Source organism: Ascaphus truei, unplaced genomic scaffold (assembly GCF_040206685.1).
Source record: "Ascaphus truei isolate aAscTru1 unplaced genomic scaffold, aAscTru1.hap1 HAP1_SCAFFOLD_1493, whole genome shotgun sequence".
Taxonomy (NCBI): Eukaryota; Metazoa; Chordata; class Amphibia; order Anura; family Ascaphidae; genus Ascaphus; species Ascaphus truei.
The window spans coordinates 34,618-55,740 of NW_027454380.1; the positions used below are offsets into that span (position 1 = coordinate 34,618).

Below are 21,123 nucleotides of genomic sequence, written 5' to 3' on the forward strand. Positions count from 1 at the left end.
ACTCTACTCCTAACATGGAGATGTCTTCCTGGTGTTACTGATTCAGTACATCATATGCACAGTGTGGTTATGATATGATGGATTGATTTAATGAACCCACCAACCAATGATGACATCTGCATCATCTTCTGTAAAGTGCAGCTACAGCATGATATTATCAGCATTTGGTGCGGTATAATCAGAGGTATCTATGTGCTTTTGTGCCTGTTTTAAGTCCTCCAGCTTAACGCCCCTACACCTCCCACTACACAGGCATACTTACTTATGCATACACTGACATCTGGCATACCTACACACACCCCAGGGCCACTTCCTTCCCCTGATGTCAGGGAGAGGATGGGCATGCAGAGTGCAGTAAGTCTCCACGTTACTCTGGCCAACAGTCTTGGCCTACCTCCAGCATCTGTCACCCACAACATCTGTTCCCTCCTTGTAAAGTGCTGAACTATCTCACCTGGGTCAGTGCTATAGCTGATCACAGTGCCCGATCAGGATGTCACTGTGACAGGCAGCAGTGCAGATTGACCGGTCAATCAATGCAGTGCCGCAACATATGCACTAAATGAGATTTCCGTGCCCCCAGTCAGGTTACTCCCTGGGCAGTGACCCTGCTCACACCCTCCCCTAGTTCCACCTCTGATCACAATTATCTCTCTTGGAGAGTGTAGCAAATTGGAGTTGGGGGAATCTCACCTCTGCCATGCATGGTCACAATCTGGGCACAGGACCCAAATAGTGGGCAATGTGGCACTTCTTACAGTAGAGAATAAGTAACTTTATTCTTTACTTGTGTATTAAGGACCTTATTTGCATTAAATTCAGTCCACATGGGACCAAGACTTTCTGGCTTACTGAACAAAGTGGAATTGTTTCGTAGAGGGTGGAGAATTGTATTTTATCTGAAATTACCCCCTCTGCACAAAATACAAACAATTATACCCATACAAGTACCTTGTGGAAGTTGTTGCCCTCTATCTTCCTGTGGTCTCTCCCTGTTTCTCACCGTGCCTCCTCCCATTTCCTTGCACCTGTGCGTCTCCGCATATATCCCTATACTCAGAGCCGGCTCCGGTCAGTGACATGGGATGCCCAAATATGAGCATACCCATATATGGGCATCCATGCCACTGACCGGAGCCCGCTCTGTTGCGGATATGGAGAGAGACTGGGAGATTTACATCCCCTTATAATTCATATGGTGCATAGTACCGGCACGTATTGTTTTACCGGTACTGTGTACCTTCCTACTTTCACACTGGTACAGTATATGCTGCAGTGGGACTGAGAGGGATATATTGGTAACACATAGTCATTGTTGGGGGAATTCAATCCATTTTGAAAATAGTAATGAAATGTTTTTTACTTTTCTTTTTTTTCAGTAATGAAGAATGAAACATTTCTGTTAAAATTGAATTGGAGGTGAACTGGATTCATCATCAACTCTGCACCAGTGTGAATTGATGTTCTTTAATGTTCTGATAAGGTACATGCAACATCTCTTCCTCAACCCCTGCACCACTCTCTGCCTCTTGCCTCTCTCTCTCCACCTCCCTGCTAAGCGTATTAACCCATCTAATGTAATCCACATTCCATGTCTCACTTTACTCTTCACTTCTCACGTGCCCTCTGGAATGACTGCTCTCTGACTAACAAGGTCTATTTGTACATGACCTCTTCTGCTCTCATCATCCACCACCTCTCATTCCCCTCACCCCTGTCCTACTCGATACCTCAGCTTAATTGAACTCTCTCCTCTGACATCTACCCTTATCTCTAACCTCTCCTCACTTTCTGCTTAAACTAACTATCTTGTTAACTTTTACAATGCTATCATCTCCTCCCTCCTCCATCATATATATGCCCCTTCTAGGCTCTGACACACTCATCCCTCTAAGGCCATGATTATCATGGGCACATGCTTGGTCATCCACAGTGTGTGCGAGCGATGCAGAGCCGCCTCGGACCTCAGTGCAGGGATTGCTGCATACCCCCAGCATCTGTCACCCACAAACAATACACACACTAATACTCCCCACAATACACACTATAATACCTCCTCAATACTAATCTCCCCAATAATATTATAGCTCCAAACACAATATACACAACACCCTTACACAAGATACACAATCTAGTACTCTCCTCTGCACCTCTACACACAATATAATACTCCCACACACACAATATACACACTACCCTCCTACCCCCATAAAATACAACCAATAATACACACACACTTTGTGGATGTTGGGACCAGCTCCCGGCATGCACCAGTGAAAGAGAGAGGCCCGCAGAAGCTCGGAAGAACTCCCTCCATCCGTGCCTTCCTCCGTTTCACATCTTCTCCCTGTCTCTCTCCCTCCCTTTCCTTGCATCTCCCTGCGTCTTTACGTATACCCAGTCAGTGACGGCTCTGGTCACGTGATGCCTTAATATGGGCTTATCCATATATGTTCATCCATGTCACTAATGTGATGCCCGCACTGTTGCGGAGCTGGTACTTACGACGGGCACTTATTGTTTTATCAGTACTGCGTACCTGACTCTACCGGCCTACTTTCAACACTAGTACAATATGTGCTTCACTACGAGTGAGTGGGGAATATTGGCATCACACAGTCACTGTTGAATATGCCATTCAATCCATTTTGAAAATAGTAATGCAATGTGGTTTTGTTTTGTTTGCTTTTTGCAGTAATGAAGAATGGAAAAGTTATATTAAAATTAAATTGGAGGGGGACTAGATTCAGCATTTCATCATGAACTCTGCACTTGTGAGAATTTAACTTCTTGAATACCCTGACAGGTACACGCAACATTAAGACTATAATCTGCTGTGCAAGCTTTCGTGCTATACCTCCCCCTCAGGTTTTGATTTATACATTTGCTCCCTCAATTCATGTCCTCTAATATTTGAAAGCTCTCTCCTAGCATTTTCTCTTTACCACAGAACGTCATCCCAATGTAACCTCTCTCTTGTTCTTTCTGCTTGCTGTTTCCTCACTCCTCTGTTAAACTTTTCTAATTTCTCTAACTTCCACACTCCTGCTTTTATCCACATGTTCTCCTCTTTCCTTCCCCTACCTTTGCATGTGTCTACACACTGCACCATTTGTACAGACCTCTATTGCAGCTATTTCTGCACTGCTCAATGAAAAGCACTCTTTAATATCCTATTCTCTGTGCCCCCTCTCTCTGCGCCCCCTCTTTTGGCGCCTCCTCTCTCTGCGCCCCCTCTCTCTGCGCCTATCTGTCTCATTCTCTCTACGTCCCTCTCTCTCTACATAGAGCTATCTCTGTCTCTCTCTACACCTATCTCTGTGTCTCCTTCTATGTTTGCTGATGTGTGGGATATCTCTTATAATCTTGAACCTGCTCATATACACATCGGGCCTCCCTGCCTCTGCCTCCCTGCTAAGAGTGTTAACCTATCTAATGTAATCCACATTCCTTTCCTTACTTTTCTCTTCCCTTCTCCTATGCCATCTGGAATGTCCGTTCTCTGACTAACAAGGCTCTAGTTGTACATGACCTCTTCTGCTCTCATCATTCACAATCAGTCATTCCCCTCACCCCATCTTACCTGTCCCACTGATTTGCCTCTGCTTAATTAAACTCTCCTCTGACATCTACTCTAACCTCTCTGCTCTCTCTCTCTTTCCGCTTAAACTAACAATCTTATTAACTCTTACAATGCTATCCTCCTATCTATATGCCCCCTCTAGGCTCTGACACACTTGTCCCTCTAGCCCACACCCGTGGCTAAATTCCCAAACATGTTCATCACACTTCCACTCGCTGTTCTTAATGCCTATGAAGGAAATCACACAATTGATATTTGATTTTTCTACAGTAAAAATGTCTCCAGTCCTGTATAAAGCTGCTCTCTGGGTCCAAACCACACTACTTTTTTTTCACATTCATCAACACTCAAATTTAATTTACGCTGTCTTTTTTTCCCTGTATTTGACTCCCTCCACTAACCTTCTCCTCACACTTGCCATCCTTCCTTCACTTCTCCTCAAGCATTTGACTACTTCAGAGGCAAGGTGGATGCCACCCACAAGGAGATTCCTTCTGTCCCTTCCCCCTTCTCTCCTTCTACCTAATTCTCCTTCTGCATTTGACTCTTTTTCTTCTCTTACAGAGCTGGAAGCAAATCATCTTCTCTTCTCCCTCTACCACATGCCCTCTAGATCGTATCCCCTCACACCTTACTGCATCTCTTAGTCCCCACTCTCACCCACATCTTCAATTCCTCCCTATTCTCTGGCTCTTTACCCTCTTACTTTAAGCCTGTAGTGGTCACCCTTTTCTCAGAAACAACCTACACCCTATGTGCCTTACTAACTACCGCCCTGTATCCCTCCTGCTGTTTGTCTCCTAATTGCTAGAATGTCAACATTCTTAAATCACATTCCCTCCTGGATCCTTTACAACCTGCCTTTCGTACAGCTCGTTCTACAGACTGTGCTTAAAGCAAATTCCCAAGGTCACTTTTCCCTACTAATCCTACTTGATCTATCTGCTGCGTTTGATGCTCTCAATCACTCTCCTCCTTCATATTCTAAACTCTCTCTTGGTATCCGTAACACAGTTCTATCCTGGTTTTCATCATAACTTTCCTGTCACACATTCTCCATCTCTGTTGCTAACATGTCTTCGTCTTCTATTGATCTGTCTGTGGGTATACATCAGGGCTCTGTTCTGAGATCTCTCTTTCTCTCTACATACTATCATTTGGTGACCTCATCAACTCTTTGTGACAATCCTATAAATAACAAATACAAATATCAGGTCATGGGAATAAGTGATTTGGACATAAAAGTAACATTTCGGAAGTGTGGACAACTAATACATCTTGTAGATTGCCTTTACAGTGTGATGTCATTGATTCAGTAGATTGTGTGCAGACCAGGACTGCAGTACAGTGTCACTCACATGGATGACTTGCGTGGTAGAAGCTCAAGAACAAGGATGTCAAACTCCAGTCCTCGAGGGCCGCAAACAGGCCAGGTTTTCAGGATATCCCTACTGAAAACCTGGCCTGTTTGGGACCCTCGAGGACTGGAGTTTGACATGCATGCTCTAGAAGGAGCACAGCTGTGGGTGGGAGGTGGATTTGCTTTGCATCAAATGGTTTGGAGCAAGGTTTATTGTATGTATTATCATAATAACAATGCAATGCTTAACTTTTATTTCAGGAGGGATGACTGCAGAACAGAAGTGAATATTGAAGCCATGTGTTCCTTTTCTTGCAAAAGAGAAAATTTGAAGGACAGTTGAAGAGAAGGAAAATTACTACACAGAGACAGATAAGCAATGTGTATATTTCTCATTTACCATTTAGTATTTGTCGTTTTATTGACTCCACACAATCCGGCTGCTACGGGTTTCACATTGAATATTTTCATCTCTACTCTACCCCTTCCTGTGATCTGAACCATGCAAGTTTTCGTTGATTCAATACATCATGAGTAGAGTGTGGCTACAGTATGAAGTAAAGACCCAAGGACCACATCTACTACCATTCATAACAAGAACATGTGCAGTAGCGCACAGCTGCAGTTCTATGTGATTGTTATGAAAGGTTGAGGTGGTTCAATTCTATGAATCTGGAGTGGGATGGATCCTGTTTGCATCATATGGTTTCATCTAGGCCAGTAGATTATATAACTCTCAGTACAGGTTACACATGGCATCAGTATTAGTGATTTAAAGAGGAGGAAAGCTTCAATGTGGAGAACAAAGCCAAGTAATGTTGAAGTTACTCCTTTTACCATTTACTTGGTCAGTCTGTACTGTCTACTCTCCACACAGCTGCTAAGGATCTTCCATTTTAAATACTTTCACCTCCTATTCTGCACTGCTTTGCTGCCCATTATTCAGAGATGCGTTCCAGTCATGTTTAGCACTCTGAATCTCTCTGCAGTCATTGGTTCAGCACATCATGGGTAGAGCATGGCTACAGATACAGCAAGCTATTATTATTTTACCGGCTGATCACCCATAATATTGCATTAAAACATAGAATATCACTTAATTTCCAAAAGATTCAGTGATGCTGATAATGCAGAATCTCACAACATTTCCCATCATAATGCCATAATGCACAAGTGGGAGAAATAATCCTTGCTATATCTGTACATTGTGTGACGTATTACCTCAATGACCGATGAGAGCAAGTACATCTTCTGTATAGAGCGGCTGTGTTATGATGCAGTTATTGATCATCATTGACATAATCACAAGAATCTTATGCAAAGGGAAATTGTCCGCAGCGAAGTGAGATTTCAGCCCCCAAACGTCTGTAATATTAATGCAATGTCTTACTTTTGTTGCAGTGAACACTGAAGAGACGGATCTACTACAACACTGTACAGGATGAGCATACGCTACAAGCAGCAAAATGATCTTGCAGTTGACAGTATGTTGTTCTGGTAATGTGCACAATTATTATTTATGGGCTACACACCACAGTGCTGGACATATTCTGTTAACTTCAACTCTACTCCTAACATGGAGATGTCTTCCTGGTGTTACTGATTCAGTACATCATATGCACAGTGTGGTTATGATATGATGGATTGATTTAATGAACCCACCAACCAATGATGACATCTGCATCATCTTCTGTAAAGTGCAGCTACAGCATGATATTATCAGCATTTGGTGCGGTATAATCAGAGGTATCTATGTGCTTTTGTGCCTGTTTTAAGTCCTCCAGCTTAACGCCCCTACACCTCCCACTACACAGGCATACTTACTTATGCATACACTGACATCTGGCATACCTACACACACCCCAGGGCCACTTCCTTCCCCTGATGTCAGGGAGAGGATGGGCATGCAGAGTGCAGTAAGTCTCCACGTTACTCTGGCCAACAGTCTTGGCCTACCTCCAGCATCTGTCACCCACAACATCTGTTCCCTCCTTGTAAAGTGCTGAACTATCTCACCTGGGTCAGTGCTATAGCTGATCACAGTGCCCGATCAGGATGTCACTGTGACAGGCAGCAGTGCAGATTGACCGGTCAATCAATGCAGTGCCGCAACATATGCACTAAATGAGATTTCCGTGCCCCCAGTCAGGTTACTCCCTGGGCAGTGACCCTGCTCACACCCTCCCCTAGTTCCACCTCTGATCACAATTATCTCTCTTGGAGAGTGTAGCAAATTGGAGTTGGGGGAATCTCACCTCTGCCATGCATGGTCACAATCTGGGCACAGGACCCAAATAGTGGGCAATGTGGCACTTCTTACAGTAGAGAATAAGTAACTTTATTCTTTACTTGTGTATTAAGGACCTTATTTGCATTAAATTCAGTCCACATGGGACCAAGACTTTCTGGCTTACTGAACAAAGTGGAATTGTTTCGTAGAGGGTGGAGAATTGTATTTTATCTGAAATTACCCCCTCTGCACAAAATACAAACAATTATACCCATACAAGTACCTTGTGGAAGTTGTTGCCCTCTATCTTCCTGTGGTCTCTCCCTGTTTCTCACCGTGCCTCCTCCCATTTCCTTGCACCTCTGCGTCTCCGCATATATCCCTATACTCAGAGCCGGCTCCGGTCAGTGACATGGGATGCCCAAATATGAGCATACCCATATATGGGCATCCATGCCACTGACCGGAGCCCGCTCTGTTGCGGATATGGAGAGAGACTGGGAGATTTACATCCCCTTATAATTCATATGGTGCATAGTACCGGCACGTATTGTTTTACCGGTACTGTGTACCTTCTTACTTTCACACTGGTACAGTATGTGCTGCAGTGGGACTGAGAGGGATATATTGGTAACACATAGTCATTGGTGGGGGAATTCAATCCATTTTGAAAATAGTAATGCATTGTTTTTTACTTTTTTTTTTGCAGTAATGAAGAATGAAAAAGTTCTGTTAAAATTGAATTGGACGTGAACTGGATTCAGCATTTCATCATCAACTCTGCACCAGTGTGAATTGACGTTCTTTAATGTTCTGACAAGGTACATGCAACATCTCTTCCTCTACCCCTACACCACCCTCTGCCTCTTGCCTCTCTCTCCACCTCCCTGCTAAGCGTATTAACCCATCTAATGTAATCCACATTCCTTGTCTCACTTTACTCTTCCCTTCTCACGTGCCCTCTGGAATGTCTGCTCTACGACTAACATGGTCTATTTGTACATGACCTCTTCTGCTCTCATCATCCACCACTTCTCATTCCCCTCACCCCTGTCCTACTCGATACCTCAGCTTAATTGAACTCTCTCCTCTGACATCTACCCTTATCTCTAACCTCTCCTCACTTTCTGCTTAAACTAGCTATCTTGTTAACTCTTACAATGCTATCATCTCCTCCTCCCTCCTCCTCCATCATCTATATGCCCCTTCTAGGCTCTGACACACTCATCCCTCTAAGGCCGTGATTATCATGGGCACACGCTTGGTTGTCCACAGTGCGTGCGAGCGATGCAGGGCCTCCCCGTCGCCTCGGACCTCAGTGCAGGGATTGCTGGAGCGACAGGCATGCGCTAACTTTGCCATCTGTTGCGTGCTTACTATAGACGCAGCCTAACCCATGCATTGGTTTAATTCACAAGCACGCTCTCATCACACTTCATCACATCACACTGCTGCTCTTAACACCTATGGAGGAAATCTCACAGTCTGATTTTCTACACTAAACCTTTGTCCTGTTCTGTAAAACTCTGCTCCTTTTTTTAAGGTCAAACACTACTTTTTCCTCACTCATCAACACTCCAATTTCATTCACACTGTCTTCTATGTATTTGAGTCCCACCACTGACTTTCTCCTCCCACTTAACATCCATCCTTTATTTCTCCTCAAGCCTTTGCTCACTTGAGGCAAGGTGGATGCCATCCACAAGTAGATTCGTTCTCTCCCTTCCCCCTCTCTCTTTTTCTATCTAGATCTCATTGCACTCTTGACTCCTTTTCTCCTGTCACAAAGCTGGAACCTGATCTTCTCTTCTCCCTCTACCACATGCCCTCTCAATCCTATATTCTCACTCTCACCCACATCTTCAATTCCTCCATATCCTTTGGCTCTTTCAACTCTTCCTTTTAAGCATGCAGTGGTCACCCCTATTCTCAAAAATAACCTTGACCTTGTGTGAATTTCTAACTATCGCCCTGTATCCGTCCTACCATTTGCCTCCTAATTGCTAGAACGTCTTGTGATCTCCCGTTTGATCAACATTCTTAAATCACATGCTCCTCTGGGCCCTTCACAATCTGCCTTTCCCAATGTAACCAATTATGTACATAAAGAAAATTCCCAAGGTCCATTTTACTTACTAATCCTGCTTGATCTCTCTTCTGCTTTTGATACTGTCAATCACTCTTCTCATTCATATTCTAAACTCTTTCTTCGTATCCGCAGCAAACTTATATCCTGGTTTTCATCATACTTCTCCATCACACATTCTCCATCTCTGTTGCTAACGTGTCTTTGTCTCCTGTTGTTTTGTCTGTTGGTATACCTCAGGACTCTGTTCTGGGACCTCTCTCACTACATACTATCACTAGTTGACCTTATCAACTATTTTGGCCCTTGATATCATCTCTATGCAGATGATACACACACCTATCCACCCTACCGTCACTCCTGCAATTTAGTTCCTAGTTTCGGGTCGCCTCCTGGCTATATCCTCCATGGATGACACTCTTCTGCCTTAAACCTAATGTCTAAAACTGAGCTCCTCATATTTCCCCCTAAATCTGGCCTAATATCACCTTTCTCCATCGCAGTAAACAGTACTACCATCATCCTGTCATGAAAGCACATTGCCTAGGAGTAACATTTGACTCTTCCCTTTCCATCTTCATTCACGACACTGGCTAAAGTTTGTCGATTCTTTCTCTGTAATATTTCCAAGATTTGCCCTTTTCTCTGTCAATCTACTGCTAAAACGCCAATGCATGCCCTTATCGTATGGGTTAACATACTGCTAACAGGGCTCCCTGCTTCACAACTTTCTCATTTGCAATCTATCCAAAACTCTGCTGCTTGAATAATTTCCCTTTCTCCCACAACAGTATCTGCTCATCTCCTCCTCCTCCTTAAATCCCTCTCCTTGCTTCCCATCAAGTTTCAGATCACCTACAAAGTTCTCCTCCTTACCTTTTTGTTAAGGTTCTCTATTAGTGGTGTACCGAGTACCCGGCGTTACCCGACACATTTCCAGCTACCCGGACATTACTCGAAACCGGCCACTGAGAAGTGGACTTGGCCGGGTAATACCCGGCGTCGGGTAATGTCAGGGCAGCTGGAAATAATCTTTTATACTTACCTTTCCTAAGACATCTAGGATCAGCAGCAGCAGTCCTCTGATGTTGGCAGCATCAGAGGTGTCTTCACCTGGCGGGGGGAGCTGCAGGAATCACTTCCACAGCACCGAAGCAGGTAAGCTGTGTCTGTGAGCCTGCAGCTCCCCCGCCGGCTGAAGACACCACAGATGCTGCCACCGTCACAGGACTGCTGCTGATCCTAGATGTCACCGCCACCCGGAAGGTAAGTGCCAAACCGTGTACCCGACCGGGTAGAACCTTTCATTTTGGCCGGGTACCCGTTACCCATTTTTTTATAGTTGAGGACCCAGTCCAACACTATTCTCTATTCATCTGCTCCTTCCTACATATCATCTTTGGTCTCGTTATGCCCTTCCTCGTCTCCTAAGCTCTACTAATAGCTGTCTCCATTATACTTCTTACACCTCTACTGCGCACTCGCTCTCTTGCCTGAAACCCTTTCCCATCAATTTACCTGTGAAACTCACACACACTCAGTATATGCCAACATACCCTCTTCCACCCACATTTAAGATCAACCTTAAAATTCACAACTTAAATGAAGCATTTCAATAGCTTTTACTCGTTGCTACTGTCACTCATTCAGTCACTAACTATTGTTCCCAAGAAGTGCTTTATACTACAAGTACCCACCATTAAGGACAAGCATTGTCATCTACTGCACTTGTTCCCCCACCTGTTGTCTCTCTGTAAGTCTCCTTACATTTCTCTTAGATTGTAAACTACCCAGGACAGGGATTTACTTTCCTATTGTCTGTTTTTGTTTGTTGAACTTATTGTATAATAATTTCCTGTACTTTTTGGTCTCTCTTGTAAAGCGCTGAGTACACAATGGGTGGTATATAAATAGAGATATATGCAGAGTCTAGAGACAAGGCACACGTGTATAGGTAGCTACAGTTTATCCGGGACCGTATGCATCCTTGAAGTGCCTGTCCCAGTTATTTTCTATTGATTGCAATGTAGGAGTGTCTGTCCTGTCTTATTTTTTTTATTATTATTATTATTATTATTATATATACAAAGATATATACAAAGATTGTTTCCTGTCGTTAGCATGACATTGTGTGACACAGTGTGATGTCATTGATTCAGTAGATTGTGTGCAGACCGGGACTGCAGTACAGTTTCACTGACATGAATAACTTGTGTGGTAGAAGCTCTAGAAGGAGCACAGCTGTGGGAGGGAGGTGGATTTGCTTTGTATCACATGGTTTGGAGCAAGGTTCATTGTATGTATCGTCAATAATAATTATAATAATAATAATGCAATGCTTAACTTTTTTATTTCAAGAGGAAAGACTGCAGAACAGAAGTGAATATTGAAGCCATGTGTTCATTTTCTTGCAAAATAGAAAATTGAAGGACAGTTGAAGAGGAGGAAAATGACTACACAGAGACAGATAAGCAATGTGTATATTTCTCATTTAGTATTTGTCGTTTTATTGACTCCAAAAAATCCGGCTGCTAAGGGTTTCGCATTGGACATATTCACCTCTACTCCACCCCTTCCTGTGATCTGTACCATGCAGATTTTTGTTGATTCAATACATCATGAATAGAGTGTGGCTACAGTATGAAGTACTGACCCAAGGACCACATCTACTACCATTCATAACAAGAACATGTGCAGTAGCGCACTGCTGCAGTTCTATGTTATTGCTATGAAAGGTTGAGGTGGTGCAATCATATGAATCTTGAGTGGGAGGGATCCTGTTTGCATCATTTAATTTGATCTAGGCCAGTAGAGTATATAACTCTCAGTACAGGTTACATATGGCATCAGTATTAGTGATTTAAAGAACAGAAAAACAGGAGTGGAGAACAAAACCAAGTAATGTTGAAGTTACTACTTTTTACTATTTACTTGGTCAGTCTGTACTGTCTACTCCCCACACAGCTGCTAAGGGTTTCCATTTGAGATACATTCACCTTCTACTCTGCACTACTGTGCTACCCTCTATTCAGAGATGAGTTCAAGTCATGTTTACCACTCTAAATCGCTCTGCAGTCATTGATTCAGCACATCATGGGTAGAGCATGGCTATAGATACAGCAAGCTTTATTTTACCCTAATATTGCATTAAAAAATAGAATATCACTCAGTTTCCTACAGATTTACTGATGCTGATAATGCAGAATCTCACCCTCCCATCATAATACACCAGAGGAAGAAATAATCCTTGCTATATATGTACATTGTGTGACATATTGCCTCCATGACCATTGATGGCAAATACATATTCTGTATAGAGCAGCTGTGTTATGATGTAGTTGTTATTGATCATCATTGAGATATAATCACAAGAATCTTATGCAAAGGGAAACTGTCATTAGCATAGTGGGATTTCAGCCCCCAAACTTCTGTAATATTAATGCAATGTCTTACTTTTATTGCAGTGAACACCGAAGAGACGGATCTACTACAACACTGCACAGGACAAGAGTATACACTACAAGCAGCAAAATGATCATGCAGTTGACAATATGTTGTTCTGGTAATGTGCACAATTATTATGTATGGGCTCCACACCACAGTGCTGGACATATTTTGTTAACTTCAACACTACCCCTACCATGGAGATGTCTTCCTGTGATTGGTGTTACTGATTCAGTACTGCACCGACACACTTTATTCGAGCAAATACCCAGTATGTACCTGGCAGATACCTGGAATGCGCCGCTCCTCACCTCTGGCAAGCCCCGTTGCATTTGCCTTCCCAGCCTGGGTTCATGCCTGGCTGATGGGCGGCTGATCTGTTAAATGATAATGATTAGGATTTAATAGGCTGCAATGCTTCGCGTGTCTACCAGATGGCATAAATTCATGAATTGTAATGCAGTATATATATATGTACTGTGCAGTATTGCAGCCAGCGGGAATAAAATGCTTCAATCCCTGCCGGAAAATAACTCAATGCACTCGGGCAGAAAACAGTCACAAACCTCAATACACCCGGGTATACCCGAATTCGTGGGACTAGCCGAGCTCGAATAAAGTGTGTCGCCAGTGTACATCATATGCATAGTGTGGCTATTATATGATGGATTGATTTAATGAACCCACCAAACACTGATGACATCTGTATCATCTTCTGTAAAGTGCATCTACAGCAGGATATTATCAGCATTTGGGGTGATATAATCAGAGGCATCTATGTGCTTTTGTGCTGGGTAAAGTCCTCCAGCTGAACCGCCCCCCGCCCCCCACCCCCCTACACCTCCTGCCACACAGGCAAACTTACTTACACACACAGCACACTTACTTATGCACACTGACACTTGGCATACCTACACACACACACCCCACAGCCACTGGCATGCATGCAGAGTCCTGGGCATGCAGGATGGGCATGCAGAGTACAGAATATCTCCACCTTGCTCTGGCCCGTACTCTTGGCCTACCCCCAGCATCTGTCACCCACAACCTCTGTTCCCTCCCTGTAAATTGCTGCACTAACACACCTTGGTCAGCGCTGCAACCGATCACAGCACCGGATCATGTCACTGTGATAGGAAGCAGTGCTAATTGACCGGTCAATCAATGCCACGTGGCAACATACGCACCAAAAGAGATTTCCATGCCCCCTGACAGGCTACTCCCTGGGCAGTGACCCTGCTCATCTTCCACCTCTGATCACAATATTCTCTCTTGGAGAGTGTAGCAAATTGGAGTTGGGGGAATTTCACCTCTGCAGTGCATGTAGAGTCCTGTATGCAGAGTACAGAAAGTCTCCACCTTAGTCTGGCCCGTACTCTTGGCCTACCCACAGCATCTGTCACCCACAAATAATACATACACTAATACTCCCCACAATACACACTTTAATACCTCCTCAATAATAATCTCCCCAATAATATTATAGTCTTAAACACAATATACACAATACCCCCTAACACAAGATACCCAATCTAACACTCTCCTCTGCACCTCAACATAATATACACACTATAATACCCTACACACAATATAATACTCCCACACACACACAATATACACACTATCCTCCTACCGCCATAAAACACAACCAATAATACACACACACTTTGTGGATGTTGGGACCAGCTCCTTGCATGCACCAGTGAAAGAGAGAGGCCTGCCATCCGTGCCTCCCTCCGTTTCCCATCTTCTCCCTGTCTCTCTCCCTCCCTTTCTTTGCATCTCCCTGCATCTTTGCGTATACCCAGTCAGTGACGGCTCCGGTCACGTGATGCCTTAATATGGGCTTATCCATATATCTGTTGCAGAGATGGAGAGAGACCTGGAGATTTTACATTTCCTTATAATTCATATTGGTACTTAGTACGGGCACTTATTGTTTTATCAGTACTGGGTACCTGACCGTACTGGCCTACGAGTGAGAAGGCAATATTGGCATCACACAGTTACTGTTGAATATGTCATTCAATCCATTTTGAAAATAGTAATGCAATGTGGTTTTGTTTTGTTTGCTTTTTGCAGTAATGAAGAATGAAAAAGTTATATTAAAATTAAATTGGAGGGGAACTGGATTCAGCATTTCTTCATGAACTCTGCACTTGTGAGCATTGACCTTCTTGAGTGCCCTGACAGGTACACGCAACTTTAAGACTATAATCTTCATCAACTGCTGTGCAAGCTTTCGTGCTATACCTCCCCCTCCGGTTTTGATTTATACATTTGCTCTCTCAATTCATGTCCTCTAATATCTGGAGGCTCTCTCCTAGCATTTCTCTCTACCACAGCACGTCATCCCAATGTAACCTCTCTCTTGTTCTTTCTGTTTACTGTTTCCTCACTCCTCTGTAAAACTTTTCTAATTTCTCTAACTTCCACACTCCTGCTTTTATCCACATGTTCTATACACTTTCCTTCCCCTACCTTTGCATGTGTCTACACAAAGCACCATTTGTACAGACCTCTATTGCAGCTATTTCTGCACTGCTCAATGAAATGCACTCCTGCACATCCTATTCTCTTCCACCTTCCCTCATTCTCTACGCCCCCCTCTCAAAGCCCCCTCTCTCTATGTCTCCTCTCTCTACGCCTATCTGTCTCATTCTCTTGACGCCCTTCTCTCTCTACATATCCCTATCTCTGTCTCTCTCTACACCTATCTCTGTGTCTCCTTCTATGCTCGCTGATGTTGGGGGATATCTCTTATAATCTTGGACCGGCTCATATACACATCAGGCCTCCCTACTAAGAGTGTTAACCTATCTAATGTAATCCACATTCCTTTCCTTACTTTTCTCTTCCCTTCTCCTGTGCCCTCTGGAATGTCCACTCTTACTAACAAGGCTCTAGTTGTACATAACCTCTTCTGCTCTCATCAGTCACAATCAGTCATTCCCCTCACCGCATCTTACCTGTCCCACTGATTTGCCTCTGCTTAATTAAACTCTCCTCTGACATCTACTCTAACCTCTCTTCTCTCTTCTCTCTCTTTCTTTCTGCTTAAACTAACAATCTTATTAACTCTTACAATGCTATCCTCCTATCTATATGCCCCCTATAGGCTCTGACACACTCATCCCTCTAACCCACACCTTTGGCTAAATTCCCAAACACACTCATCACACTTCCACTCGCTGTTCTTAATACCTACGGAGGAAATCTCACACTTTGTTTGATTTTTCTACAGTAAAAATGTCTCCTGTCCTGTATAAAGCTGCTCTCTAGGGCTAAATACACTACTTTTTTCCACACTCATCAACACTCAAATTTAATTTACGCTGTTTTTTTTCTCTGTATTTGACTCCCTCCACTGACCTTCTCCTCCCACTTGCCATCCTTCCTTCACTTCTCCTCAAGCATTTGACTACTTCAGAGGCAAGGTGGATGCCACCCAAAAGGAGATTCCTTCTGTCCCTTCCCCCTTCTCTCCTTCTTCCCAAATCTCCTTCTGCACTTGACTCCTTTTCTTCTCTTACAGAGCTGGAAGCTAATCATCTTCTATTCTCCCTCTACCACATGCCCTCTAGATCGTATCCCCTCACACCTTACTGCATCTCTTAGTCCCCACTCTCACCCACATCTTCAATTTCTCCCTATTCTCTGGATTTTTGCCCTCTTACTTTAAGCCTGTAGCGGTCACCCTTTTGTCAGAAACAAACTACACCCTATGTGCCTTACTAACTACCGCTCTGTATCCCTCATGCTGTTTGCCTTCTAATTGCTAGTGTCAACATTCTTAAATCACATGCCCTCCTGGATCCTTTACAACCTGCCTTTCGTACAGCACGTTCTACAGACTGTGCTTAAAGCTAATTCCCAAGGTTTTTCCCTACTAATCCGACTTGATCTATCGGCTGCGTTTGATGCTCTCAATCACTCTCCTCCTTCATATTCTAAACTCTCTCTTGGTATCAGTAACAAAGTTCTATCCTGGTTTTCATCATAACTTTCCTGTCACACATTCTCCATCTCTGTTGCTAACATGTCTTCGTCTTCTATTGATCTGTCTGTGGGTATACATCAGGGCTCTGTTCTGAGATCTCTCTTTCTCTCTACATACTATCATTTGGTGACTTCATCAATGCTTTTGGCCTTAGATATAATCTCTATGCGGATGATACACACACAAATCTATCCACCCCTGTTCTCACTCCTGCAATCCAGTCCCTACTCTTGGGTTGTCTCCTGGCTATATGCTCATGGATGGCACTCCACTGCCTTAAACTTAATGTCTAACACTGGGCTCATATTATCCCCTTTCTCCATCACAGTAAACAGTACTACCATCTATCTTGTCATCAAACATGTTGCATAGGAGTAACATTTGGCTCTTCAATTCCATCTCCATTCACATGCACGGCTATGGGTAAAATGTGTTGCCTCTTTCTCTGTAATATTGCCAAGATCTTCCCTTTCCCCTCTCAACCTACTGCTAAAACTCCAATGTATACTGTTATCCTATAGGTTATTTTAACATACTACTAACAGGCCTCCATGCTTCACAACTTTCTCCTATGCAAAACTCTGCTGCTTGAATTATCTCACTTTCTCCCACAACAGTCTCTGCTCATCTCCTTAAATCCCTGTCCTGGCATCCCATCAAGTTTTTGTATCACCTACAAAGTTCTCCTCCTTACCTTTTTGTTAAGGCTCTCCATTAATCTGCTCCTTCTTGCATATCATCTTTGATCTCTCGTTATGCCCTTGCTTGTCTCTTGCACTATAACCATAACTGTCTCCTGTAAACTTCTTTCACCTCTACTGTTCTCTCACTTGCCTGAAACCATTTTCCATCACTGCACCGTACATGTGAAACTTCCTCACACTCAGTATATGCCAACATAACCTCTTCCACCCACATGTAAGACCAATCTTAAAATTCACGACTTAAATCAAGCATTTAAAAAACTTTGACTCGTGGCTACTGTCCCACACCCACAGTCACTGCTAACAACTATTGTTCCCAAGATGTGCTTTCTACTAATTGTACCCACCATTAAGGACAAGCATTGTCATCTACTGCACTTCTTCCCCCAACTGCTGCCTCTCTTTAAGTCTTCTAACATTTCTATTAGATTGTAAAGTTCCCAGGGCAAGGATTTACTTTCCTATAATCTGTTTTTATTTGTCGCACTTATTTTTTAATTATTTTTCCCCTCTCCCCTAATGATATACATATAGGTTTTCCTGTCATTTGCATGACAGAGTTATTATGGTTAACTATTGCATCATGTAGACTGCCTTTTCAGTGTGATGTAATTGATTCAGTACTTTGTGTGCAGACTGTGACTGCAGTACAGTGTCACGAACATTAATGACTTGTGTGGTAGAAGCTCTAGAAGGAACACAGCTATGGGAGGGAGGTGGATTTACTTTGGATCACATGGTTTGGCGCAAGGTTCATTGTATGTATGATCATAACCATGCAATGCTTAACTTTTATTTCAGGAGGGAAGAACAGTGAATATTGAAGCCATGTGTTTCTTTTCTGTCAGAAGAGAAATTTTGAAAGACAGTTGAAGAGGAGGAAAATGACTACACAGAGACAGATAAGCAATGTGTATATTTCTCATTTAGTATTTGTCGTTTTGTTGACTCCACACAATCCAGCTGCTAAGGGTTTCGCATTGGACATATTCCCCTCTACTCTACCCTTCCTGTGATCTGTACCATGCAGGTTTTTGTTGATTCAATACATCATGAGTAGAGTGTGGCTGCTGTATGAAGTATTGACCCAAGGACCACATCTACTACCATTCATAACAAGAACATGTGCAGTAGCGCACTGCTGTAGTTCTATGTGTTTTATTAAAGGTTGAAGTGGTGCAATCATATGAATCTGGAGTGGGATGAATCCTGTTTGCATCATATGGTTTCATCTAGGCCAGTAGAGTATATCTCTCAGTACAGGTTACACATGGCATCAGTAGTAGTGATTTAAAGAACAGAAAAAACAAGAGAAACTTCAATGTTGATAACAAAGCCAAGTAATGTTGAAGATACTCCTTTAACTATTTATTTGATCAGTCTGTACTGTCTACTCCCCACACAGCTACTAAGTCTTCCATTTGAGATACATTCACCTCCTACTCTGCACTGCTGTTCTGTCCTCTATTCAGAGATGAGTTCCAGTCATGTTTACCACTCTGAATCACTCTGCAGTCATTGATTCAGCACATCATGGGTAGAGCATGGCTACAGATACAGTAAGCTTTATTTTACCGGCTGATCATCCATAATATTGCATTAAAACATAGAATATTACTCAGTTTCCAAAAGATTCAGTGATGCTAATAATGCAGAATCTTACAACACATCCCATCATAATGCACCAGAGGAAGAAATAATCCTTGCTACACTACCGACACGTTTTATTGAAGCACGGCTAGCACCGCAAGCCGGGGGATGCCCCGGCGTGCTAGCCGCACTCCCTCAGCGTGCCGCGCATCACCGATGCACGGTCACGCGTCATCGGGTGCCTGCGCCCCCTGCACGCGCGTCCAGGGCTCCCCGAGGGAGCACTGGTGTCCCGCGATGTGGGGGACAGCGGCAGGGGGTTCCGGGGGACCCGACGGACCCGGCAGCGGAAGGGAGAAAGCCCCGATCGGAGGGCGCTCCTCCGCTGCTTCGGCGTGCGCCCGGCACCCTCCGGTGCGCGCCAGGTTACTGCTGCGGCCAAGAACGGGCAAATGCTCGAATAAACTCGGCCGCAGCAGTATATCTGTACATTGTGTGACGTTTGGCCTCCATGACCATTGATAGCAAATACATATTTTGTATTGAGCGGCTGTGTTATGATGTAGTTGTTATTGATCATCATTGAGATATAATCACAAGAATCTTATGCAAAGGGAAAATGTCTGCAGCATAGTGGGATTTCAGCTCCCAAACTTCTGTAATATTAATGCAATGTCTTACTTTTATTGCAGTGAACACTGAAGAGACGGATCTACGACAACACTGCACAGGACAAGAGCAAACACTACAAGCAGCAAAATGATCTTGCAGTTGCAAGTATGTTCTGTAATGTGCACAATTATTATTTATGGGCTACACACCACAGTGCTGGACATATTCTGTTAACTTCTACCCCTACCATGGAGATGTCTTCCTGTGATTGATTCAGTACATCATATGCACAGTGTGGCTATGATATGATGGATGGATTTAATGAACCCACCACCCACTGACATCTGCATCATCTTCTGTAAAGTGCAGCAGGATATTATCAGCATTTGGGGTGGTATAATCTGGGGCATCTATGTGCTTTTGTGCCTGGATAAGTTCCTCCAGCTGAACCACCCCCCTATACCTGCCACACAGGCATACTTACAGAGCACACTTACTTATGCACACTGACACTTGGAATACACACACACACACACACACACACACACACACAGACACTGTCATGCATGCAGTGTCCTGTATGCAGAGTACAGAAAGTCTCCACCTTACTCTGGCCCGTACTCATGGCCTATCCCCAGCATCTGTCATCCACAACCTCTGTTCCCTCCCTGTAAAGTGCTGCACTAACACACCTGGGTCAGCGCTGCAGCTGATCACAGTGCCGGATCATGATGTCAATGGGATAGGCAGCAGAGCTGATTGACAAGTCAATCAATGCAGCTCCGCAATATATGCACCAAAAGAGATTTCTGTACCCCCTGTCAGGCTACTCCCTGGGCAGCGACCCTTCTCACCCCTCTCATTCCACCTCTGATCACAATAATCTCTCTTGGAGTGTGTAGCAAATTGGAGTTGGGGGAATCTCACCTCTGTAGTGCATGGTCACAATCTGGGCACTGTACCCAAATATTGGGCAATGTGGCACGTCTTACAGTAGAGAATAGAATAAGTAACTATATTCTTTACTTGTGTATTAAGGAACTTATTTGCAATAAAAATTCAGTCCACCTGGGACCAAGACTTTCTGGTTTTCTGAACAAAGTGGAATTGTTTTCCTATAATTTTATATTCTCTGAAATGTAACATCACAATAAAGTACTCCTATTTTTTTCCTTTGTGCTTTTTTATGGACTATTCCTTTATGTATTTCACTTAATGGGACTAATTACCTTACGATTAGATTTCACTTGTATTTTCTTGGGTTACTCTTTGGAATTTCTCTCTGTGTTCATTTATACTATCTTATTTAGAGCAGTCTTTGCCATTGGACCCCATTTCTTGCCAGAGAGATCTGTAACACAGAGTATTGAAGAGAGTACAGAACAGTGGTGAAGTAGATTTTTATGCTTCTAGGCAGCCTCCCTTCTCACCATGTATTCTGCCCCCGACGGTCTCTTGCACTGCTCCCTCCTACACCCACTCTCCTCACTCTTCCCTCCCCTCCCTGCTATCAC

General features: G+C 43.5%; 1 long non-coding RNA gene across 1 annotated transcript; it reads left to right on the top strand.

The window, feature by feature from the left end:
* The first annotated feature begins 1,392 nt into the window (after positions 1-1,392).
* On the top strand, positions 1,393-20,711 carry LOC142476211 (uncharacterized). The gene is made up of 10 exons (XR_012791430.1): positions 1,393-1,483; positions 2,696-2,806; positions 5,205-5,326; positions 6,345-6,440; positions 7,883-7,994; positions 11,618-11,737; positions 12,724-12,821; positions 14,786-14,896; positions 18,209-18,320; positions 19,690-20,711. It is a non-coding gene; the product is annotated as an uncharacterized LOC142476211 (long non-coding RNA).
* The last annotated feature ends 412 nt before the right edge of the window (positions 20,712-21,123 follow it).